At 47.9% G+C, this 13176-nt stretch overlaps 1 protein-coding gene across 3 annotated transcripts in view; it reads left to right on the top strand.

The window, feature by feature from the left end:
- Positions 1–2856, top strand: part of LOC139269047 (leucine-rich repeat-containing protein 74B-like) — a 129124-nt gene extending 126268 nt beyond the window's left edge. For 2 of the 3 annotated variants that reach the window (XR_011594150.1, XR_011594149.1), the window contains exon 15: positions 462–2855. The gene's annotated coding sequence lies outside the window, so the exon portion shown is untranslated. Of the gene's footprint in view, positions 1–461 lie in introns of all 3 variants that reach the window. The other variant, XR_011594151.1, reaches the window with a different exon arrangement.
- Positions 2857–13176: the final 10320 nt, after the last annotated feature.

Below are 13176 nucleotides of genomic sequence, written 5' to 3'. Positions count from 1 at the left end.
ACCGACCTGGCAGTCGGCCAACAACAAAAAGTAAGATGGCGGCCGCGGCAGTGCGCCCTCCCCCTTTAATGGTGGCCGGGCCACCATTTTACAAGCACTGCAAGCATAGTGCACCGACTGAAAAAGCTATCGGTGACACCGAGCGGCAGCAGCAAGATTTTCAGCGCGGAATTTTGCATTCGGGAGGGCTCTGGTGACGCACTTAGGACGGATTGGCAGCAGCGGGGCAGTAGTGGGGGGGGGGGGGCGCGGGTCACCACTGGGATACCACAGCAGGGCAATTTTCAAAATTGCAGCCATTTCACTAAAAATCGGGGCCGTTCTACTCTGCTGCGTGGCCGCCTCCGGCGGTAACAGGCCTTAAGGGAAGGGGCTATTTCGGTCCGTAAAGGTGCGATATAAATATAAGTTGTTGTTGTTGTTTTGCAAACTTGACAAAACAGTGAACCCTTTGTCCACAGAGCTTGCTCGAGAGTCTCAAACCTGCGTCTCTCAGGTGGATGTAAAAGATCCCGTGGCATTTTATCAATGAAGAGCATGGGACTGCTACCTGGTGGCCTGGCTAATATTTATGCCTCAACCATCATTGCCTAAAACAGATTATTTGGCCTCTAACTAGAAGGACCAGGGCAGCAAGCGCATGGGAGCATCATCACCTGCAAGTTTCCCTCCAAGTCACACACCATCCCGACTTGGAAATATATCGGCCGTTCCTTCATCGTCGCTGGGTCAAAATCCTGGAACTCCCTCCCGAACAGCACTGTGGGAGCACCTTCATCGCACGGACTGCAGCGGCTCAAGAAGGCGGCTCACCACCACCTTCTCAAGGGCAATTAGGGACGGGCAATAAATGCCGGCCTTGCCAGCGACGCCCACATCCCGGAAGGAATAAAGAAAAAGAAAAATCACCGCTCTTTGTGGGAGCTTGCTGTGCCCAAATTGTCTGCCGTGTTTCCTACATCACAATAGTAACTACACTTCAAAAAGTACTTGATTGGCTGTAAAGCACTTTTAGAACATAGAAAATAGGTGCAGGAGTAGACCATTCGGCCCTTCGAGCCTGCACCGCCATTCAATAAGGATTGGAGATCCTGAGGTTAATAAAGGCGTATTATAAATGCAAGTCCTGTGTCAAGCCTTGCTTATGGACTGAATGTACGGCAGAGCGGAGTTTACCATGAGATGTACATTGTACATCTCTGTGTTTGCTTTAATGGTGCAAAAGAAAGTCAATTGTATGCCTGATAATGACTGCTAAAGGCTCTCAACTTAAGCCTGAACCACCTTTTTTTTTTTAAACTTGTTCTGCCTCAGTACTCCATAAATCCCTGATCTTATTATCTCAGCCAGCCCTTCCTTGGGCCGGCACTACTCCTGGTAAACCGTAGCATGGTTCTGTCACGGAATTCTGCGTGAGTAAAGTTCTGCTGTGGGCGATGCTCCACATTAGGAGCTCCCTGTGACATTGAAGCTTGATAGGGGGGGGGGAAGAGTTATTCACGGGCAACTCAGCTGTACTTGTAAGGGGAAAACACAGATACACTTAAGTAGCTTATCCCCAAGCAAGCAGCTCGACCCTGTCTTGTGAACCATGTGGCGAGATCCAATTTATTATGTTACCATCTCTCGCCACAGGGGAGCTGACATTGAAGAGTGTTCTGCCGCTGAGCTCCTTATGGGCAAGTTTCTCGGTTAAAAAAAACAGTCCCAGTTTGGAAACAATATTTGTGGTACTTAATTGAAACACTGCTTGGCAGCTGTTCTCAGGATGGTGTATCCACTCCCCCTGGACGCTTTACCCCATGGCCAAGTCACGGTTGAAAATTCAACTGCAGCAGCAAATCCGAGTGGCAGCTCGCACAAGGGACGCGAATTTGTGAACATTTGCTTTGGCAGGCACACCGAGCCCTCTCCTGGGCTTCCCTTCCTCTTCCTGTTGAGCTGCACCTGTGACGTGTGCCATTGCCCAGCCAAGCGAGTAGGTAGCTGGCCCGATACCTGACCTTGGCCAATGCTGAGCTCGAGCCAACAGCGGAATGTCGTAGGTTGATGTGTGCTACTTTGTGCTGCACTCACGGTGGGGGAGCACCTGCCTTCTGTTCCGAGTTTTCCTCTGACAAGACGACAGAGCACAACAACTTACCGTGCAGGGAAGCTCAAATACAAACCCACAACCTCCCTATCTTTGACACCGAAGCATCGACTGGCACTGACTTTCACTAGAATAATCATAACATATCTGTTCAAACAATTTACCCGGAATGTCAAATGTTGCTGTCTGGCCTGAGGGAAGAGCACCACGTTTCAAATCAGCCATTGACACCCACAGAGAAAAAAGAAAGACTTGCATTTATATAGCACCTTTCATAACCACCGGACATCTCAAAGCACTTTACAGCCTTGTTGAAGTGTATTCACTGTTGTGTTCCTATCACCCAGACTATTTGCTCTTCCTATCACCTCAATGCCGAATCAGGGGCCACAACACCGTTGTAAACCAGATCCATCAGGGCCAAAACTGCCCTTTTGCGCAGGGCAAGTTAGCGCTGCCAGCCGGCGCTAATGAGTCAGCGCGCGGGCGCATCGACTCGTGTGGAATTTCCCCCCGCGGCTCCGACGGCAAAAGGCGATTGGCGCACCGGCGCGGCGCATGCACGGCGATTACGTCATCACCGTGCGCCCTGAGCCCTTTGCGCCCCCCCCCCAGCGTGGGGCGAGGCCACCGGCAGCTACTCAGTGCAAAAAGCTGTGGCGCCCTGGCCGCCCATAAGCGGGAGGTGGGAGCGCGGCAGCCGCCATCTTTGTTCAATCGGCCCGACAATGGCGGCCGCTGGTGTGGCCAACGTGCAGCCCGGCACCTTCCCCCCCCCCCCCGCCCCCCCCCCCTCGGGTGCCAGGCCACTGGCCCAGCCGACACCCTCCCTGGTGGGCGTCACTAAAGAGGCTGCAGAATTGGCAGCAGCCCTTCCCTCTAAAAGGGGAGAGTCGTTGTGATGCGTCAGCGTGACGCGGCATGCCTGCGTTGTGCTGGTGCGCTGAGTGTCATGCCCCGCGAGTGCCGTGCCGTGCCAGCGCCCGCAAACGCTCCGTTAGCGCAAGAGACGTTTTTTTTTCCCCTCAAAGAGGCCAATTCCACACCGGCGCAAAAAAACCATCCAATCTGAATAATGCGCTCCCAAACCCAGCGCAGGGCAATTTCAGCCTCATTGTCTTCATCATCATCATAGGCAGTCCCTCAGAATCGAGGGAGACTCGCTTCCACGCTAAAAATGAGTCCTTGGGTGGCTGAACAGTCCAATACGGGAATTACAGTCTCTGTCACAGGTGGGACAGACAGTGGTTGAAGGAAAGGGTGGGTGGGGAGTCTGGTTTGCCGCACGCCCCTTCCGCTGCCTGCGCTTGATTTCTGCGTGTTCTCGGCGACGAGACTCGAGGTGCTCAGCGCCCTCCCGGATGCTCTTCCTCCACTTAGGGCGGTCTTTGGCCAGGGTCTCCCAGACGTCGGTGGGGATGTCGCGCTTTATCAGGGAGGCTTTGAGGGTGTCCTTGAAACGTTTCCTCTGCTCACCCGGGGCTCGCTTGCCGTGAAGGAGTTCCGAGTAGAGCGCTTGCTTTGGGAGTCTCGTGTCGGGCATGCGGACAATGTGGCCCCGCCCAGCGGCGCTGATCAGTGCTTCAATGCTGGGGATGTTGGCCTGATCGAGGATCGTGTACTGTAGACACGTCAAGTCGCTGGAGAAATACCATCATTGTCTTAATCCGCTGCTGCATCACCAGGTGGCCAATGATCTCTTCCAAGAATACGGCTACCCACAGAGATGGGCCTCCTACAACTGAGTGCCCATCAATGTCTTTTTAGCTTTAACTTCACTGATCTTTGCTGAGAAATAGTTGCACAGAATATTGAGAGAGTTGAGTTGTAAAATGTCCTCTTGTATGTTGACTGATTATCCCCATTTCCCAGATCTTTCTGTCCATGTTTCAGAAAATCGATTGTTTATTTAAAAAGAAAGTGCTGAGTAATGTAGCTAATGCCGATGGATTCACCGCCTGTAATTGCTAGTTCAACGCAGGGCTCGCGTGCAGTCTCTTATCACACCTCTATTGGAACCTGCACAAGCAGAACTGGGAATCAGTACACTGGGAGATAAGCCAAATTAAACTGTCTTGATTGCTTTCAAGATTTTTTTTGTTTTTTAATAAAAAATAAAATATTAATGGCATCGTGTTACTAATGTAGGATATAGAGCAGCGTTACTCTCTAATGGTTCAACAAGGCCGTAGCCCAACTAATATCGAAATACCGTGGATGCTGGAATCCGAAACAAAAACAGAAAATGCTGGAAACACTCAACAGGCCAGGCGACATCCGTGGTGAGAGAAACGTTTAACGTTTCAGGTCTGAGATCCTTCGTCAGAATTGGAAAAGTTAGAGACAAAGGGTCTCAGACCTGCAACGTTTACTTGGACTCAACTTCGAGTTCGACAATTTCAGACCACAGTCTCTTCCCATATTTTGCTCACTTTCCTCCTTTTTTTAACCCTTCTCCTCCGATCTTATGTCATTTTTTTTCTCTGGCAACTGGTAATTATTCCGCCATTCATACCCTATCCAGACTAATCTTTTTCTAACTTCTGTCATTACCATCTCAAGTCGACCCATCATCCCTTTTGTCTCTTAATCTCTCCTGTCTTCCACCCTATCACAGATCTTCCCTTTTGTTCTTTCTGTCAAGTATGTAGACCATGTATACTAACTGTATAGTCACATAAGGTGTGCCACCAGAGGGCACTGCGGTGGGAGGCCTGAGGATCACCTGCATAGGTGTGCAGGGCCCAGTATAAAAGGCTGCCCACCATGCTTGTGCCTCACTCTGGAGTTACAATAAATGGGACTAAGGTCACAACAGCTCAAGTACAATACTAGACCTCGTGGAGTCATTCATAAGAGTATTAAAGACATAACACGTTCCTCCCCTCACCCTTTCAGTGCTCCTTAAGAATCTGTTCATTTCGAACATTCACACTGTTCTGACAAAGGGTCGTTGACCCAAAACGTTAACTCTGTTTCTCTCCCCGCAGATGCTGCCTGACCCGCTGAGTATTTCCAGCAGTTTCTGTTTTTGTTTCATAGCCCAACCAATGTCTTGCTTGAGGCAACTATCTCGAATGCTGCCATACTCTGTATCATGGAGTGATCAAATGAGGCCTATGCCCGTGCTTACTTTCACACCGTGTTCCTGGGATCAACCATGCCACCGAGCAGCCGGCAGGATCAGGCGAGGGTCTTCGCCAGAGGAAAGGAAAGATACGTTAGCACTATAGGACCATGGGCTAGAAATTTTGTTAATAAGAACATAAGAAATAGGAGCAGGAGTAGGCCACCTGGCCCCTCGAGCCTACTCTGCCATTCAATAAGATCATGGCTGATCTGATCATGGACTCAGCTCCACTTCCCTGCCCGTTCCCCATTCCCCTTTATTTCTTTATCACTCAAAAATCTGTCTATCTCCGCCTTAAATATATTCAATGACCCAGCCCCCACAGTTCTCTGGGGCAGAGAATTCCACAGATTTACAACCCTCTGAGAGAAGAAATTCCTCCTCAGCTCAGTTTTAAATGGGCGGCCCCTTATTCTGAGACTATGTCCCCTAGTTTTAGTTTCCCCCATGAGTGAAAATATCCTCTCTGCATCCACCTTGTCAAGCCCCCTCATTATCTTTTATGTTTCGATAAGATCACCTCTCATTCTTCTGAACTCCAATGAGTAGAGGCCCAACCTACTCAACCTATCTTCATAAGTCAACCCCCTCATCTCCGGAATCAACCTCGTGAACCTTCTCTGAACAGCCTCCAATCCAAGTATATCCTTCCTTAAATATGGAGACCAAAACTGTACGCAGTACTCTCGGTTCTCGGCAATAGCTATTTTTTCGGCAAAATAATCGTTATGGCAACCCTATCGCTATGGGGCTGTAAATTCAAGCTTTAATTTGCGCAGCGGTAAAAATCGGCGTTGCACGAAGGTTCGTGGCACAAAGCGCGATCCTTGCCTACTTTAGTCCAAGGCCGATACCGCTGCAAGTTGGGCCGAGGGAGGTGGGGGCAGAAAAACACCTGAAATTAAAAGACACTTAACTAGCGAATTGCTGCAAAAGAATTAAAAAATAAAAACTTTAACTTACCTTATTTGCAGGTCTCCATACTTACCGCTGATCCAAGGGCTACAACGCAGCTTTGTCCCTGGGGTTTTATCTCCCTAAATACGGGTGCGCTCAGAGCCAAGTTTTTGGCGAAAGCGATATTTCGAGTCTTGCACGGCGGCACTCCTCTCTCCAGCGGCGTCTGAAAAGCGCCACCACAAGACTGCTCCGAATTTCCCGCCGACCGGGTTTTCACCAAAAAAGGTGAAATATCGCCGAAAAACCCAGTCGCAAAATCACCGAATATCTCACCCAATGAATTTTGTTTTAATGCAGTCCATTCAATCGCTGCATGGAAGTATCCTACTGATGGGCGTCAGCCTAGGCTCAGTGGGCAATACACTTGCCTCCGAGTCAGAAGGTTGTTGTTATGTCTGTGGTGTACTTGTGAATGACTCCACAAGGCAATGTGTTGTAGTGACCTTGGTCCTTCATTCCAGAGTGCTGTGAAAACATGGTGTGCAGCCTTTTTGTACAGGGTCCTGCCACCAGGGCAGGGAACCCCCCCACCCCCGGTCTCCACCAGTTGCACCCTCTAGTGGTGCCAGCATGTGTGTACACGGTGTGAAGCTTATTGGTAGTGCATCAGGTATACAAGTCTCCATTTTACACAATCTCACAGTGACTACACATAGAGTACATCCATAGTCAGCATATACAACATTTGTGGGTTCACGTTCCACCCCAGCGGACTTGAGCATAAAAATCTAGGCTGACGCTCCAGCGCAGTGCTGAGGGAGTGCTGCAATGTGGGAGATGCCGTCTTTCAGATGAGACGTTAAACTGAGGCGCATGTGCCCTCTCAGTTGGACGTAAAAGATCCCACGGCACTATTTCAAAGAAGAGCAGGGAGTTATCCCCGGTGTCCTAGGCCAATATTTATCCCTCAACTAACATAACAAAAACATATTATCTGGTCATTATCACATTGCTGTTTGTGGGAGCTTGCTGTGCGCAAGTTTACTACACTCCAAAAGTACTTCATTGGCTGTAAAGTGCTTTGAGACTACCGGTGGTCATGAAAGGCACTATATAAATGCAAGTCTTTCTTTAATAACTCTCCCTTGCCTTCCTTTGCTGGCGGCATGAGAGAGTTATTGTGCTGAATTCCACTTCATGCAACTTCCAGGAAGGCCATGAATGGAGGCCGAGACCTATGCTTGGTGAAGGGAAGGTTACTGCCCCAGCCATATTACAAATGCCATTGATGTACAAGGAATTCTCTATATCCTACCCACACTGTGAGATTAAAGCTGATATCACTCTAGTTCAAATCACACGGTAAAATAGCACTACAGTTTTAATGATATGGGTTGCAAGGAGCCTGTTATCGGTTGCAATTCACCACTGCTCTTGACACTGTCACTCAAAAATCAATTTGGCAGTGAGAGAAAAATTAGCAGCAACAACGAAGGTTAGAAAATCCAACTGCAAAAATTGAATGAACAACGCACATAAAATGGAAGAATGACTATTTTACAACGTATACAAAGTGTTTGGGAGTGTTTAAGTTTCAACGCACTCAGTAAGGTGTATATGTCATTCGCAAACTTTTCATGGTTTATAATGTCTTCTGAACCAACATTTTGTTAGAATACAAACATCTCTGTTTACAAGTTGTCTTCTCCCCTCTCCCGTGGTCTCCATGGACAATGGATCAACTTCAGCCAAGTGGACAGGTAGACAACCTGCTCTAGCCTTCCACAAATACATCTCCGACGCAGAGAATTGTAGAGTCACTATGGGTAGGAACAGCCTCTAATGCGTCACAACCCTCTGATTCCTCACACGTCAGCATTCCCTCTGTGGTATCCTACACATGACTACTATCTATTTACTTAAAGTACCCGTTTTCAGACTGGAGGTCCTGAGAGTGTCAATGTTTGTAGATATACCCAGGAGTGTGTCAATATTTATAGATATACCCAGCAGTGTGCCAATGTTTGTTGATATACCCGGGAGTGTGCCAATGTTTGTAGATATACCCGGGAGTGAGTCAATGTTTGTAGATATACCCGGGAGTGTGCCAATGTTTGTAGATATACCCGGGAATGTGACAATGTTTGTAGATATACCCGGCAGTGTGCCAATGTTTATAGATATACCCGGGATTGTGCCAATATTTGTAGATATATCCGGGAGTGTGCCAAGGTTTGCAGATATACCCGGGAGTGTGTCAATGTTTGTAGATATACCCGGGAATGTACCAATGTTTGTAGATATACCCGGGAATGTACCAATGTTTGTAGATATACCCAGGAGTGTGCCAATGCTTGTAGATATACACGGGAGTGTATCAATGTTTATAGATATACCTGGGAATGTGTCAATGTTTGTAGAGGCACAAGACACACAAAAAGATTTGAAAACTGCAGTATTGAAGATCAATGATTTCCATTAGTCTGTAACCAAATGTTTCCCCTCATTGGTGGAGGCAGACTCAATCATGGCTTTCAAAAGGGAGTTGGATAAGTACCTGAAGTAAAATAATTTGCAGGGCTATGGGGAAAGGGCGGGGGGAGTGGAACTAGCTGAAGTGTTCTTGCAGAGAGCCGGCACGGGCTCGCTGGGCCGAATGGCCTCCTTCGGTGCTGTAACCATTCTATGATTCTATGATTTTGATTTGTCGACTTAACTATAAAAATGCTGGAAACTCTGTTTTGAATGCTCTATCTTAAAATATAACAGGATTTGCGTGACAGTAGTGATTTATTTTTTTTTGATCCGTGATTGTATTTCTCTGCCTGGTGACTATGGAGATTTCAATTTCCTCAATCACAGAATTGGAGCCATCCAAAGGCATCGATCACCTTGAAGAAGTAGGCGGAATTGTTTCCGCTTTTATGTAGGCATGTATTTAATTCCAGTCCACGGTGATAATTCCAAATGCCTGCAGGTGATGTGTTGCAGTCTGTAGTCCTCTCCTACGCCTTTCTCGCTCGTTTATATCTGAGACAAGCTGAAATGAGACGACCTTGGAACAGAGGAAACAGCGCCGCTCACATCCAGATTCACAGCGAGTGTGAATCACCAACCTGGAGCTGTGACAGAGAGGCACGTAGGCATAGCAACCGTCAGCAGGAGCAGGTCGGATTCAAATAGAAAGTAGCACCACTGTAACGAGGCATCTGTCACTGAGCAGAAGTGCCATTGGCAGACGATGTTCCTACTAGCAACAGCAGTACTTTTCATAAAGCACAGTTACAGGGCTCCAAATGCACACTCTCCCATCAGTCTTTTGAACAGATCAGAACGGGGTTCTGAAGAAATGGCATCAACCTTGCATTGGAGGCAGTTCAGAGAAGGTTCACTAGGTTCATTCCTGAGATGAAGGGGTTGTCTTATGAGCAGGTTGGGCCTGTACTCATTATGAGTTCAGAAGAATGGGAGGTGATCTTATTGAAACATGTAAGATTCTGAGGGGGATTGACAAGGTGGATGCAGAGAGGATGTTTCCCCTCGTGAGGAAATCTAGAACTAGGGGGCATCGTTTCAGAATAAGGGGCCGCCCATTTTAAACAGCGACGAGGAGGAATTTCTTCTCTCAGAGGGTCGGGAATCTTTGGAATTCTCTTCCTCAGAGAGCTGTGGAGGCTGGGTCATTGAATATATTTAAGGTGGAGATAGACAGATCTTTGAGCGATAAGGGAGTCAAGGGTTATGGGGAGCGGGCAGGGAAGTGGAGTTGAGGCCAGGATCAGATCAGCCATGATCTTATTGAATGGCGGAGCAGGCTCGAGGGGCCAAATGGCCTACTCCTGTTCCTATTTCTTATGTTCTTATGTTCTTATGACCTGAATCGCTAACTCTTGTTTCTCTCTCTACAGATGCTGCCTGACCTGTTTTCCAGAATTTTCTGCTTTTCTGCAGTATTTTTTTGCTTTAAAAAAAAATGTTATTTGAGAGTATTTGTCTGACAGTTTGACTCAGTTACCTTAAAGTACAATTGGATCTTCTCTGGCTCAATTGAATGCCGCCCACCCCCCCCCCCACTCCCCGGCCCCCTCCACCCTTCTCCCCTCCTGAAGAGGCGAGTTCTTGATGGGATACTGTTCATTGGGAACAGCAGCCCTCCATCACTTCCCCAAGTGTGGTCAGTTGCCGTATATGCCTGTGTCAGCCGTGGCTCAGTGGGCAGCGCTCTCTCGGTGGGAGGGGCTAGGAGTGAGCAGGTGCTGCTGATTACGGCAAGAGTTGGAGTGAGTTTGTAAAAAGTTAGTGGTGGGCTTGTGGGTTGTTTTTTTTTCACATTTTAGGACCTTTTTGGCCCATAAACATCACCCAGATGGCTGCTGAGGGGCCTGGGGTGCTGGGCCCCTCAGAGGACAATGCTCCCAGTGTGAATTTAATCAGGGGAGAGAATGTCTTGAGAAGGGAGAAGAAAAGGCCCAAAGATTTGGGCCGGGACCCCGGGTGGTTTGGAAAAAAAAAACACGGTGGTGGTTCACTGCCAGGATAAGGAGATGCAAGCTTGGGATATTATCCAGGCGGGTACATGAGGACTGCGGTGAGGGAAGTTGCTTTGCCTGCCGACCAAAGCCGAATGTTGGGTTCGAGGTGACGGTCAGTGGCCGAGAGGAGGTGGAAAGACTTTTACTGAGCCTGAAGGTTGGTGAGAAGTACTTGGATGTATCTCTGCTGTATTCTGAAGAGGTGGTAGTTTCATTCTTAAATCTGCTGGTTTATGTTGAGGACGATGTGCTGATAAAAAAGTTGGAGTTGTGGGACATTAAATTTTGCTCAGTAATAAAGAGAAGATACTATCCAGAAACGCGGGTAGCCGATGGAACCCATTATGTAAAAGTACGGTTCCCAGAGGGGGTGACGTCATTGCCCTACAGCATGAAATTCGAGATAACAGAAGGAGTGCAATACAGAGAGCTGTGCGGTTTGTCATAAAGGCCCCACCCGCTGTGAGTGTGAGGCAGAAGGAAGGTCCTTGAGTGACGAGGAGATGGGAGAAGGAGCAGGAGGTGCGAGTGGAGTGGCCGGAGGAGCGGAGCAGGCGGAGGACACAGCCGCCGAACGAAATGAGGAAAGAGCGCAAGAAGAGGCAGAAAATTGCGGAGCAGGAAACAGGATGGAGATGGTGGAAAACACACCAAGTACGGTGGAAAAGGACAAAGTCAGTGGAGGACATCACGGGTCAGGGACAGAGTCGAGCCATAATATGGCTTGCCTTCAGGTATCCGTGGGGGGAGCAGAAGCGGGTGTGGGGTAAGTGTAAGTAGTCCAAAGGGAGACGGGGAGTCAGACATCTTGGGGAGCAGGAGGGGGCAAGACCAGGAGAGGGTGCAAGAGGCAGGAGCCTTAAAGGGACAGCAGGACGGGAGCGGGGAGACAAAGACGTTAAAAGGGAGCAAGATGGGTGGAGACGCACCATTGTCCCAGAGAGAGAAGAAACGGGGAGCGAGGGTCAGCGGTGGAGGTGAGGCCGAAGGGAGTGGCACTGTTGGACAAACCAGGTTAGCAGGAGGACTCTCTAAGGGAGATTCTGTATCTGATGGGGAACAGGGACGGGAGATTACAGAAGAGCTCGAGTGAGGAGTCAGGGGGATGGAGACATAGATATTGAGGGAGCATCATGTGGAAAGGGAAAGGTTAGCGAGGGGCAAAAAGAGGGAGAAGGGGCAGTTCCGTGGCCTAACTTTAATGTAAGGAAGAGGCTGAAACTGCAGGGGAAGTTCAAACAGGAGGTGGAAAAGAGCCGGAGGCTGCAGGAGACAGTAACAGCTGCCCAAAAGGTTGGGAAGGAGCATGGAAGGAGGGAAGGGCTAGAGATTCAATGATGATGGGGGGATTATCAGGCGCACTTTCTTTATTAGGAGCAATGATTACTTTGGTCTCAGTTAATGTGAATGGACTGAGGGGGGGAGAAGAAATTGCAGCAGTTGTTGCAGTGTGTTAAAGGCACTGACTTGTTGTGTCTGCAAGAAACCTTTTGAGATGAGGGATAGCCCAGAAAGAGTTCAGAAAGTTTGGAAGGGAGAAATATTTGCAAGTTGCGCAAATAATAACCATAGAGGGGTGGCTGTTTTAACGAGTTCGTCCATAAAAGAGAACGTTGCATTGGTGGACAAAGACACTGAGGGGAGACTTTTACAGATAAAGGTACAAATGGATGAATTGAATTGTGATCTCTTCAATATCTATGCACCGAATGACCATTGCAAACGTCGTGAGTTTTTTCGGTGGTTATTCACAGAAGAGGCAGAGGCAGAAAACCCTTGTATAGTGGGGGATTTTAATGTATTTTTATCTCGGATGGACATTTCAGCCCAGATGACCCTTAAGGATGATAACTCCAGAGAGATGATTGTAAAACTGATGGCAAATTTAAATTTGAGAGACTTATGGAGGGATCGGAATCCCATAAAAAGGGAGTTCTCCAGAAGAGGTTGTGTGAGTGATGTTTTAAAACAGAGCCGAATAGATTTTATGTTAATGCAGGAAGGGTTAAGTTCTGAGGTGATGGAGATTTATTATAAAAAAGTATTTTTTAGTGACCACTCGGCTTTGGTTCTTAAAATTAGGAACAGCAGAGTTTAGATCGGTCCAGGTGTGTGGATTTTAAACAATCAGTACCTGAAAGAAATTGATTTTAAAGAAGGGATTTTAAATATAATAAAGAATGCTCGGAAGTTACCTTTATTCTTTAAAGAAAAAAAGAGTTTGGTGGGACAATTTCAAATATGAGGTAATAGTTTTTTCGATACGTTATGGGAAAGAAAGAGCAAGAGCTAACCGGCATCAAGAAGAGAATATAAACAGAACATAAGAACATAAGAATTAGGAACAGGAGTAGGCCATCTAGCCCCTCGAGCCTGCTCCGCCATTCAATAAGATCATGGCTGATCTGGCCGTGGACTCAGCTCCACTTACCCGCCCGCTCCCCATAACCCTTAATTCCCTTATTGGTTAAAAATCTATCTATCTGTGACGTGAATACATTCAATGAGCTAGCCTCAACTGC

The sequence above is a fragment of the Pristiophorus japonicus genome, chromosome 8, assembly GCF_044704955.1.
Source record: "Pristiophorus japonicus isolate sPriJap1 chromosome 8, sPriJap1.hap1, whole genome shotgun sequence".
NCBI lineage: Eukaryota > Metazoa > Chordata > Chondrichthyes > Pristiophoridae > Pristiophorus > Pristiophorus japonicus.
The sequence above is the reverse complement of the archived record's forward strand: the minus strand, read 5'-3'. Positions and strand labels throughout refer to the sequence as shown.